Source organism: Ranitomeya imitator, chromosome 2 (genome assembly GCF_032444005.1).
Source record: "Ranitomeya imitator isolate aRanImi1 chromosome 2, aRanImi1.pri, whole genome shotgun sequence".
In the NCBI taxonomy this organism is placed as follows: Eukaryota; Metazoa; Chordata; class Amphibia; order Anura; family Dendrobatidae; genus Ranitomeya; species Ranitomeya imitator.
The window spans coordinates 752,390,309-752,404,028 of record NC_091283.1 but is presented as its reverse complement, the minus strand read 5'-3'; positions in this window follow the sequence as shown (position 1 = coordinate 752,404,028).

The window sequence follows — 13,720 nt, the reverse complement described above, 5'->3', positions numbered from 1 at the left end:
AATTAGCATATTTCACCCATCCAATCAAATAAAAGTGTTTTTTAATAACAAAAAAAAAAACATCAAATAATAATGTTCAGTTATGCACTCAATACTTGGTCGGGAATCCTTTGGCAGAAATGACTGCTTCAATGCGGCGTGGCATGGAGGCAATCAGCCTGTGACACTGCTGAGATGTTATGGAGGCCCAGGATGCTTCAATAGCGGCCTTAAGCTCATCCAGAGTGTTGGGTCTTGCGTCTCTCAACTTTCTCTTCACAATATCCCACAGATTCTCTATGGGGTTCAGGTCAGGAGAGTTGGCAGGCCAATTGAGCACAGTAATACCATGGTCAGTAAACCATTTACCAGTGGTTTTGGCACTGTGAGCAGGTGCCAGGTCGTGCTGAAAAATGAAATCTTCATCTCCATAAAGCATTTCAGCCGATGGAAGCATGAAGTGCTCCAAAATCTCCTGATAGCTAGCTGCATTGACCCTGCCCTTGATGAAACACAGTGGACCAACACCAGCAGCTGACATGGCACCCCACACCATCACTGACTGTGGGTACTTGACACTGGACTTCAGGCATTTTGGCATTTCCTTCTCCCCAGTCTTCCTCCAGACTCTGGCACCTTGATTTCCGAATGACATGCAATATTTGCTTTCATCAGAAAAAAGTACTTGGGACCACTTAGCAACAGTCCAGTGCTGCTTCTCTGTAGCCCATTTCGGCACCTGTAGCCCATTTCCTGCACACGCCTGTGCACGTTGGCTCTGGATGTTTCCACACCAGACTCAGTCCACTGCTTCCTCAGGTTCCCCAAGGTCTGGAATCGGTCCTTCTCCACAATCTTCCTCGGGGTCCGGTCTCCTCTTCTCGTTGTACAGCGTTTTCTGCCACATTGTTTCCTTCCAACAGACTTACCATTGAGGTGCCTTGATACAGCACTCTGGGAACAGCCTATTTGTTGAGAAATTTCTTTCTGGGTCTTACCCTCTTGCTTGAGGGTGTCAATGATGGCCTTCTTGACATCTGTCAGGTCGCTAGTCTTACCCATGATGGGGGTTTTGAGTAATGAACCAGGCAGGGAGTTTATAAAAGCCTCAGGTATCTTTTGCATGTGTTTAGAGTTAATTAGTTGATTCAGAAGATTAGGGTAATAGGTCGTTTAGAGAACCTTTTCTTGATATGCTAATTTATTGAGACAGGTTTTTTGGGTTATCAGGAGTTGTATGCCAAAATCATCAGTATTAAAATAATAAAAGACGTGACAAATTTCAGTTGGTGGATAATGAATCTATAATATATGAAAGTTTAATTGTAATCATTACATTATGGTAAATAATGAAATTTAACACTATATGCTAATTTTTTGAGAAGGACCTGTATACAGTATGAGCCCTCATGTAACCTCCTATATACATTATGAGCCGGCACATAACCTCCTATATACAGTATAAGCCCCATATAGTCTCCTATATACAGTATGAGCCCCCACATAGCTGCCTATATACAGTGTGAGCCCCCATATAGCCTCCTATATAAAGTATTAGCCCGCATATAACCTCCTATATACAATATGAGCTCGCACATAACCTCCTATATACAGTATGAACAAACACATAGCTGCCTATATGCAGTATGAACTCCCTTATACTTGCCTATATACAGTATGAGCCCCCACATAGCTGCCTATATACAGATTAAACCCCCATATAGCCTACCTATATACAGCATGAGTCCCCACATAGCCTCCTATATACAGCCTGGCCCATTCATAGCCTCCTATATACAGTATCAGCCCACACATACTAGATACAGTATGAGGCCACACATCTGCCTATATACAGCAGGAGCCCCCACATAACCTCCTATATACAATATGAGCCCCATATATAGTATGAGCCCATATATGGCTGCCTATATACAGTAGTATCAGCCCTCACAAAGTCCATACAGTATATACAGGTACACATCCCATACACATATTAATAAAAACAGCAACACATACTCATCTTGCTCCCATTTCTCTGGCGGTCCCAGAGACTCCACTTTTACTTGATCTCATCGCACTGCACATCACAGCAGAGGCATCGGAGCTCCCTTGGAGCTGTGCTGCTATTCTTTATCATCAGCAGTGGAGTTCCAGGAAAGCTCCCTGTCAGCGGCGCACTAAACATTGTACTGAGGGCAATCTGGCCATGGGCCCCCCTGGAGCCTCGAGTCCTTGGAGGTTGCCCAGATTGCCCTCATTAGAATCCACCTATGGTTGGGTCATTTCGTTGAACCACTTTGTATCTTTGGAAACCTGAAGCGGTTAAAAGAAGCTCAAAAGAATGAACATGATCAGCAAGTTATTTTTACAGAGCAGTGCATATATTCAGTCTTTTGAGATTTTATTTAAGCGGGTTATTGATCAGATCCATCTGAAAAAGGTGTAGTGTGCACACATCCTTAGTCTGACTTACCAGTAAGGGGCATGACAACTTAAAGTGCCTAGGGCAGCATGAACACCAAATACGGTCCTGTGTGTGTATGTAGTATGTTGTGTGTGTATAGTATGTTTTATGTGTTTGTATATAGTATGCGATGTGTGTGTATGTGTATATAGTATGTGGTGTGTATGTGTATATAGTGTATGCATATAATGTGCATATAGCATGTGGTGTATGTGTGTATATTATTTGGTACGTGTGTGTGTTTATATAGTATGCAATGGGTGTATATAGTGCATGGCTTGTGTGTGTATATACTATGTGGTGTGTATGTGTATATTGTGTGTATGTATATAATGTTCATATAGCATGTGGTGTGTGTGTATAGTATATGGTGCGTGTGTGTGTGTGTATATATAGTATGCGATGTGTGTGTATATAGTACATGGCTTGTGTGTGTATATACTATGTGGTGTGTATGTGTATATAATGTGTATGTATATAATGTTCATATAGCATGTGGTGTGTGTGTATAGTATATGGTGCGTGTGTGTGTATATAGTATGCGATGTGTGTATATAGTACATGGCTTGTGTGTGTATATAGTATGTGGTGTGTATGTGTATATAGTGTGTATGCATATAATGTTCATATAGTATGTGGTGTGTCATAACACATGATGCTGCATAGCGTCCTTACAGGACAACCTATATAACCCTGGCTTCTGGAATACCCTGCAGCATACTGTACTTGAGAAAAATTCATTGAATCGAAACATCAATCCCTTGTCTCAATCAAGAAGCAATTTCTTCCTTGTGAATACATGACCTCTACCAATGTAAATAAATACAAATCATCACTTTTGCTTGAACTGAATTGAGTGTGCAGTGAATAATTCCAGGACAGAGGAGCTGCATCTTTTTAAGGGCTCCATCTCACTTGCGTAAAATACGGCCGAGTCTCGCAGGTTAAAACCCTGCTCTGGCGCCGGCACTCCAGAGCGTAGCGTGCAGCTCCATGTATTGCTGTGCAGCCGCACGCTCCGCTCTGGAGTGCCGGCGGCAGAGACAGGTTTTAACCTGCGAGACTCGGCCGTATTTTACGCAAGTGAGAAGGAGCCCTAAGGAGCAGTGAGGTACCTGCAGCCGCTAAGGCCGGACAGAGCCCTGACTTCAACTCTATCCAACACTTTGGGATGAACAAGAATGGAGATTGCTAGCCAGGACCACTCATCCAGCATCAGTGTCTATTGTCACAGACTCACAAATGCTATTCTGAAAGAAGAGGCAAAAATGATTATGAATTTAGAATGAGATGTTATAAAATTCTGTATCCCTACACTTATGTCCATATAGTGTATATGTATAATAACAATATAAAAAAAGATTGGATTATAAGACTCTTCTTCATATATGTGTTCATGTGTGGGGGTGCAGGGGTGTTGTTTTCTATAATTTGCTGTATCACATAATTTAAATACATTTATAAATCTTCCAAAACTTTATTATACATGATGATTATATTGAATCTCATTGGCTGCAGGGCACTTTCTAAAGTGCTGTGACATCACAGGATCGGCGCCATGGTCACCTCTGCCTGGATATTATGACATCATGAAGGATATATAAGCAGCCGCTCGCCCAGGACTCATTCGAGGGTTATAGAAGGAGCTGAGAGTGAGTACATGTGTCTTACACTCCTGTCCTGCCCTTATTATTTCCCATTTCCTAGCTATATCACTTTCTGATTTCTTATGACAAGCTTCCCCTACTTCCCAATTCTCATATTTCATACATTTTTAAATAGAAAACCTTACATTTGTTAATTAGCGTATATACTCGAGTATAAGCCGAGATTTTCAGCCCAAATTTTTGGGCTGAAAGTGCCCCTCTCGGCTTATACTCGAGTCACGGTAGCGGTGGGGTCGGCGGGTGAGGGCGCTGAGGCATACTCACCTACTCCCAGCGATCCTCGCGCTGTCCCTGCCTTCCTCCCCGTCTTCTGTGCTGCAGCTTCTTCCCCTCTTCAGCGGTCACGTGGGACCGCTCATTACAGAAATGAATAGGCGGCTCCACCTCCCATAGGGGCGGAGCCACCTATTCATTTCTCTAATCAGCGGTGCCGGTGACCGCTGACAGGAAGAGGCTGCAGCACAGAAGACGGGGAGGAAGGCAGGGACAGCGCGAGGATCGCCAGGACTAGGTGAGTATGTTATATTTACCTGTCCACCTTCCAGCCGCCGGGCGCCGCTCCATCTTCCCGGCGTCTGCGCTCTGACTGTTCAGGTCAGAGGGCGCGATGACGCATATAGTGTGCGCGGCGCCCTCTGCCTGATCAGTCAGAGCGGGGAGACGCCGGAACCAGACGCTGGGAGCTGCAATCAAGAGAGGTGAGTATGTGTTTTTTTTTTTTTATTGCAGCAGCAGCGGCCATGGCACAAATTTATGTGCAGCATCTATGGGGCACAATGAACGCTGCAGAGCACTATATGGGGCATCTGTGCAGCATCTATGGGGCACAATGAACGCTGCAGAGCACTATATGGGGCATCTGTGCAGCATCTATGGGGCACAATGAACGCTGCAGAGCAATATATGGGGCATCTGTGCAGCATCTATGGGGCACAATGAACGCTGCAGCGCACTATATGGGGCATCTGTGCAGCATCTATGGGGCACAATGAACGCTGCAGAGCACTATATGGGGCATCTGTGCAGCATCTATGGGGCACAATGAACGCTGCAGAGCACTATATGGGGCATCTGTGCAGCATCTATGGGGCAATATGAACGGTGCAGAGCACTGTATGGGGCACAGATATTGGGCAAAAATGAACGGTGCAGAGCATATATGGGGCACAGATATGGGGCAATATGAACGGTGCAGAGCACTATATGGCACAGCTATGGGGAAATAATGATCTATTTTTATTTTTGAAATTCACCGGTAAATGCTGCATTTCCACCCTAGGCTTATACTCGAGTCAATAAGTTTTCCCAGTTTTTTGTGGCAAAATTAGGGGGGTCGGCTTATACTCGGGTCGGCTTATACTCGAGTATATACGGTAGTTACTATTGATAAAATTGGCATTTGAGATTGGGCTATCTATAAGGAAACCTCTCTATTTGTCCTATTCAGAATTGTGCGATTATTTCTACTAGAAAAATGTCGAGCAAATATGAGAGACCGATCTATGTAAGTTCCAAATAAGAAAAGTCATGTAATTCAGAATAGTGACTGTAATGCTGTCTCTATATGTGTATATAATAATGAATTTCTGTTGTCCAATGTCCGTTCTTTATGCACAGGCAATGCCTGGACCAATCAGATCGATATGATTACAACGATAGCAAAATCATATTTTTTTTAATTTAAGTGGTGAAAAAAATTAATTAATTTTATATTTTCATACAGCAGAGTGGACTTGTCTGAACACGTTGATACCATATGTGTATTTTTTTTCCTTTCTTTAATAACTGGAGGAAACAGGGTTGATTTTACCTTTTTTTCTTAAAAAAAATAAATTTTTCTTTACTTTTCGCTTTATTTAATAGTCCTCTTATGGCACTTGAATCTGCGATCGTCCAATCGCTTGTCCTGTATACAGCAATACAGCAGCATTGAGGTATACAGTCATGGCCAAAAGTATTGACACCCCTGCAATTCTGTCAGATAATACTCATTTTCTTCCTGAAAATGATTGCAAACACAAATTATTTGGTATTATTATCTTCATTTAATTTGTCTTAAATGAAAAAAACACAAAAAGAATTGTCCTAATGCCAAATTGGATATAATTCCACACCAAACATAAAAAAGGGGGTGGACAAAAGTATTGGCACTGCTCGAAAAATCATGTGATGCTTCTCTAATTTGTGTAATTAACAGCACCTGTAACTTACCTGTGACACCTAACAGGTGTTGGCAATAACTAAATCATACCTGCAGCCAGTTGACATGGATAAAAGTTGACTCAACCTCTGTCCTGTGTCCTTGTGTGTACCACATTGAGCATGGAGAAAAGAAAGAAGACCAAAAAACTGTCTGAGGACTTGAGAAAACAAATTGTGAGGAAGCATGAGCAATCTCAAGGCTACAAGTTCATCTCCAAAGACCTGAATGTTCCTGTGTCTACCGTGCGCAGTGTCATCAAGAAGTTTAGAGCCCATGGCACTGTGGCTAACCTCCCTAGATGTGGACGGAAAATAAAAATTGACAAGAGATTTCAACGCAAGATTGTGCGGATGTTGGATAAAGAACCTCAACTTACATCCAAACAAGTTCAAGCTGCCCTGCAGGCCGAGGGTACAACAGTGTCAACCCGTACTATCCGTCAGCATCTGAATGAAAAGGGACTGTATGGTAGAAGATCCAGGAAGACCCCACTTCTTATCCCGAGACATAAAAAAGCCAGGCTGGAGTTTGTCAAAACTTACCTGAAAAAGCCTAAAATGTTTTGGAAGAATGTTCTCTGGTCAGATGAGACAGAAGTAGAGCTTTTTGGGCAAAGGCATCAACATAGAGTTTACAGGAGAAAAAAAGAGGCATTCAAAGAAAAGAACACGGTCCCTACAGTCAAACATGGCGGAGGTTCCCTGATGTTTTGGGGTTGCTTTGCTGCCTCTGGCACTGGACTGCTTGACCGTGTGCATGGCATTATGAAGTCTGAAGACTACCAACAAGTTTTGCAGCATAATGTAGGGCCCAGTGTGAGAAAGCTGGGTCTCCCTCAGAGGTCATGGTTCTTCCAGCAGGACAATGACCCAAAACACACTTCAAAAAGCACTAGAAAATGGTTTGCGAGAAAACACTAGAGACTTCTAAGGTGGCCAGCAATGAGTCCAGACCTGAATCCCATAGAACACCTGTGGAGAGATCTAAAAATGGCAGTTTGGAGAAGGCAGCCTTCAAATATCAGGGACCTGGAACAGTTTGCCAAAGAAGAATGGTCTAACATTCCAGCAGAGCATTGTAAGAAACTCATTGATGGTTACCGGAAGCGGTTGGTCGCAGTTATTTTGGGTAAAGGTTGTGCAACCAAGTATTAGGCTGAGGGTGCCAATACTTTTGTGTGGCCCATTTTTGGAGTTTTGTGTGAAATGATCAATGTTTTGCTTTTTGCTTCATTCTCTTTTGTGTTTTTTCATTTAAGACAAATTAAATGAAGATAATAATACCAAATAATTTGTATTTGCAATCATTTTCAGAAGAAAATGAGTATTATCTGACAGAATTGCAGGGGTATCAATACTTTTGGCCATGACTGCATAGTAAAAATAGCTGTCTTTTATGGCGCCCAACCACAGGCTGGACTTTACAGGAGAGATCACATAGTAAAAATAACTGTCTTTTATGGCGTCCAACCACAGGCTGCACTTTACAGGAGAGATCACATAGTAAAAATAACTGTCTTTTATGGCGTCCAACCACAGGCTGCACTTTACAGGAGAGATCACATACAGTAGTGTGGAGATCAGACTGAACTAAAACAATCCATCTTGTCTTCTTCCTGAGAAATCTCGCTTACAACAAGATACATTTCTGCTGACTTGACATTTCCTTTTATGGAAGTAATCATGTGTGCATTCCTTCTTTCAATAGCAGCCTTTATTCACCTTCCAGATGATGTAACTTTCTACTGATAAAGACTGGTATAGATTGTTTATGTAAGAGATAGTGAAATATGAGCGCTTGTGCGCATGTCTGTAAAAGAATAATTCTTTTCTATATAAAGGAAGGGCAAAGCCCAGAGAGAGAGATGTGCTCCTGGGCTTCCCTTGTATATGATCACACAATACCTTGTTTGCGTGTCATTTACTCTGGATCCCTACCTCTAGTAAGCCAGGGACTGAGAAGGACTTAACATTTCTTTGGCGCACCGAACGGGGACCCGAGATGAGAGTATTTGCTCGAGATTCACCTGCGGATACGGACAACGGAGATCTGGGATAATGGACGGCAAATGAACTGAAAAACCTGGCCAGGTAAGAGACATTATTAGTTCTCTTTTATCTGCCTTGTATTATCCGAAAGATCTCTATGAGCCGTGTCACGCTGGGTTAGTCTAGTAGTGAGTAGATACCTATAAAACTCGGGTTACTATATTGTATAGATTTATGAGTCCTGTCCCTGGCAGTGTGTGAACAGTGTTAAGGTTGTGGTATGTTGTGAAAGAAGAGCAAAAGTGCGTAGAAAAATAAGCCGAAATAGTTGGGGTATAAGCCTTATACACGGAAGTCAGCCTAACTGGGTCATGTGGTTGCGTCCTTTCGGGGAGACCTCCGCCCATGCTTGACTCTCATTTAAGTGCTTAACCTCCTTCATTTCTGGATAAGGTTTGATAGAATGAGCCCAGGACGCGGGTCCATGAGCCTGGGACAAGTATGCTAACTGACACAGAAAGTTTTGTGATCTGTATGGTGTTGCTGGGTCTGTTTGCGTGCATAATAGCACTTAAGTACATTCTGCACATTAGAAAGAATGGAGCAGATCAGCCCTTCAATATTTTAGCTCCCTAGGAGAGAAGGCAACGAGACATCACCTAGGATAAGTGATTGTCCAAACGTCACCTGGGGTAGAAATAGCTAATATTGAAAAAAAAGAAAAATGGGAAATAAACAGACAAAAACCGTCTTAGGACAAGTGGAAGCAGCAGATATCATACAGGAAAGATGTGGGAAGACAGTCAGAAGTCAGATTAGAAGGGTAAGAGAAAAATTGGGAATTTCAGAAGCACTTATGTTTAGCACTGAATGGGAAAGACTGAGTAAAGAACGAGGTGGAATTATCAAAGACAATGGGTGGGAAGAAATCATACACTGTATGATAGAGGTCTCAAAAACAGCTAAAGAGGAGAATTGGAAGTATGATCCAGACACTTCCAAATGGATTATGGGGAAGGGAAAAAGTTGTGACATAATCCCACCACCTTACCTAGATCCAAAAGCCTAATCATTTGTACCATCTGGAGGAGCAGAAGGAGGAAAACAATTTCCAGCCTTGTATCCCAATCTTGGTGGGGTAGGAGGATGGGTATGTTCACACTGTGGACAACAAAATCCAGATTGGAGAAATGATTGCCTAGTCTGTGGTACACCTAGACATGGCGCTGTACTTGCCCCTGTTAGGGTAGTACCAAGACCCTTTAGGGAACCTGGTGCTGACGGGGTAATGGGAACTAGATATCACCAGACCCGACAGTATTTTCCTTGGTCCCCTGCTGAAGGTATGTCCCTCCTGCATAATGCGCCTGATCCCACTCAATATCCCATCCGATTTGCACAATACATACAACAAATCATGCAGACTCATGCTGGGGTCTGGGCGGACGGGGAAGAATTATGTAGAATGAAAATGTCCCCCGGACTTTTTCAGGAATTATTGACACACCTACAGCCCAATAGACCAGTGGCAGAAGGGGGTGCCTTACAGACAGAAGCATCAGGTACCCAGTTCACAGAGGCATTAATAATTTTCATGAGAGAAAAACAGAGGGAAAGGGGATCTACGGGTGTGATTATGCAGAAATTTGGGCAAAGTATTGAAGAATATAGTCAAGAATTAGAAAATAGCTTTAGGGATGAAGGATTGGATTTGACTGATGCTTCAGTAAGGAGACTTTTTACAAAACAATTAATAGAGGGGCTAGATCCGAAAATCAGAGAAAAATTTAAATCCTCTACTCCAGATTGGAGAACAATTGAACAACCAAATATTGTGAAACAACGATGTTTAGGAATAGTCATGGATATGAGAGAGAATCGTAAGCCTGTTAGAATAGCACAAGCTAATACAGGAGGAAGAGTGAGACACAACTTTCCTTGCCACTACTGTAAAAAGCCAGGTCATTTCCAAAGAGAGTGCAGGAAGAAGTTGGCAGATATAAAGTCAGGCAAATTTGTTCCCAGAAATAACCCTCCCCAAACGGACAACCAGCAGAAATCTACCATCATAGATGGTCCCATACCAGATTCAGATTGACTCGATGTGTTACAAACTTCCCTACCAGCTAGAAGACCTATGATACAGGTGAATGTGGGGGGGAGAGAGATTCCATTTTTGATAGATACAGGTGCAACTTCCTCAATTTTGAATCAAGATTTTCTTCCGAATCCGGAAGATATTTCAGAACAAACAACTTTTGCTGAGGTTTATGATGGGGTAATTCGAACACTGCCATATACTGTGCCCCTAGAGGTCTCATTAGGACCTAAATGTTTTGCATCCAGATTTTTGTATGCCAGAGGTGCCCCAACATGTTTGTTGGGAACTGATGTCCTAAAGAAATTAGAAGCTAACATCAATTTTAGGGAAGATGGCACAGTTATACTGACTATCCCTGATGATGCAGAAACATTAGAACAATATGTTAGAATTCAGGCTTTTGAGGATTATGCTGAAGAAAAAGAGTACACCACAGATCTAGACCTCTCAATGGTCCCAGAAACACTGTGGGCACAGGGTGACACTGATGTGGGACTATTGCATATCTCTCCTGTAAAACTATCTGTGCAACCAGGAACTGTTCTCCCACAGCTCAGACAATACCCTGTGAGTGCCCAGCAGGAACTAGCGATTACAAAACAGATAGAGGGATATAAAGAGAAAGGAGTTTTGGTAGAGATACAATCACCTGCTAACACTCCTCTGTATCCAGTCAAAAAGAGAACTCTTGATAAGAGTTCTATGCCCAAATATCGTATGGTACATGATTTAAGAGAAATAAACAAAGTTCTAGATCCAATCACCCCAGTTGTACCCAATCCTCATACGTTACTATCACAGATACCAGCCAGTTCTCAAGTATTTACTGTAATAGATCTTTCAAATGCATTTTTCTCGGTTCCTTTACACCAAGACAGTTGGCATTTGTTTGCATTTACATTTAAGGGCAAACAGTTGGCGTGGACACGCCTTCCACAGGGAATGATACACTCCCCTACTCTTTATTCAAATGCCCTACAAACAGTCCTTCAGAGGTTTGAACCCGAACCACAGGTAGTAATTTTGCAGTATGTGGATGACCTACTACTTTGCTGCCCAGATCTAGAAACTGCAGAAAGGTCCACTGTGAGTTTACTATGTTTTTTAGAAAAAGAAGGGTGTAAAGTGAATAGACAAAAGCTACAAGTTTGTCAGACCAAAGTGGTCTTTCTAGGTCATTGCATTTCTCAAGGTAAAAAGCATCTTACACCACAAAGAACTGAAGCAATAAGACAGATGAATGAGCCTAGAAATCATAAACAGCTACGAGCATTTTTAGGAATAGTGTCTCATTGTAGACAATGGATTATACATGCAAGTCAACTAATGCAACCACTGTATGACTGTGTAAAAAGTGAACCTTATTTGTTGACAAAAGAAGGTCAGATTTCGTTCCAACAATTAAAAGATGCCCTTGTTTCAGCTCCAGCGTTAGGGCTACCAGACTACACCAAACCGTTTCAGCTTATGGCTGCAGAAGTTGATTCCCATGCTACAGGAGTTCTTACCCAGAAGCATGCAGGGAAACAAAGACCAATTGCATATCTTTCAGCAAGGTTAGATCCCGTAGCTAGAGCAGCGCCAACCTGTGTACGTGTAGTTGTTGCTGTCTCACTATTGTTGGACAAAGCATCAGAAATTGTCCTAGAGCATCCACTCACAGTTCAAACTACACATGATGTTTATGGGATATTAAACCAGGTCCAACCAAAACACATTTCCATGGCCAGACATTTGCGGCTACAGTGTTCTTTGTTGCTCCCCTCTACTATCACATTTGCTAGGCTTCAGACTCTCAATTTAGCTACACTGCTACCTCTCGAGTCTGAAGGGGGGAATAAGGACACTGATACACACACAAATTTTTTCCCTACAGACACACATGATTGTACAGAGCTCATTTTACAAGAAACGGTAGGCTTACCCAATGTATCCGAAACACCACTTCAAAATCCAGATTTAGAGCTGTTTATAGATGGTAGTAGGTTTGCAGATGACACAGGTAACTTCCATACAGGGTATGCAGTTGTGTCAGAATCTGAAACTCTCAAAGCAGAACCACTTCCACCGAAACAATCTGCACAAGAAGCAGAACTAACAGCATTGATTGAAGCTCTAAAAATAGCTGAGAATCAGACAGCTAATATATACACTGATTCTAGGTATGCACATGGTATTGTGTTTGATTTTGGAGTAATCTGGAGAGCTAGAGGTTACATGACAGCGTCAGGACAACCTGTAAAACATGCTTCTCTGATCAAACAGATCTTAGAGGCTGCACAAGAAACAAAAGAAGTAGCAGTAATCAAGGTAGCTGCACATGTGAGACTCGACACTAGGGAATCTAGGGGAAATGATAGGGCTGATAAAGCAGCCAAAGCAGCAGCTGTCAAACCCTTACAACAGGTTCATACTGTAAACCCCACAGAAAGTACTGAAGATAGACTGAGACAAGCACAGGAAGATGCAGGAGAAGAGGAGAGGGACAGGTGGAAAAAGGAAGGGGCAGAAGAACAAGCGGGAATTTGGAAGAAAGATGGACTAATATGTCTACCTAGAGCCTGGTATCCGATTGTAGTTGGTGGACTGCACCACCCTACTCATGTGTCTGCAAATGCAATGACACTACTGGCAAAGCAAGTCTGGTTGGCTCCAGGTTTTGGCAACTATGCAAGAGACTATTGTGCTGCATGCGCTATATGCCTGACACATAATCCCGGACAGACAGCAAAGACCCCTATGAAGCACCACGTCCGACCTCTCTACCCGTTTCAGCGATTACAAATAGACTTTATCCAGCTGCCAAAAAGTAATGGGTATGAGTATGTGTTGGTATGTGTGGACATGTTCTCGGGGTGGCCAGAGGCCTATCCAGTTCGGAAGGCTTCAGCTAAAAACACTGCTGTAAAGCTAGTTGCCGAACTGATACCCCGTTACGGTCTCCCTGAAGTGATCGAGTCAGATAGGGGTACTCATTTTACTGGAGAAATATTTCAAAATGTACTGAAAATGTTGGGTGTTGAAAGTCAGTTACACACTCCGTATCATCCTCAAAGTTCTGGTAAGGTAGAACGCATGAATGGAACTTTAAAATTAAAAATACAGAAAGCCATGGCTGAAACAGGAAAGCCTTGGACAGAATGCCTTTCACTGGCCCTTTACTCAATACGCAATACCCCAAGGGGTAAGACTAAACTGTCTCCATATGAAATTTTGTTTGGCAGGACTGCCAATTTAGGATGTTACTTTCCACAGCAACTTGTGTTAAATATTGAGTCATTGACTTCTTATGTGCAAAATCTTCAGAAACAATTAACT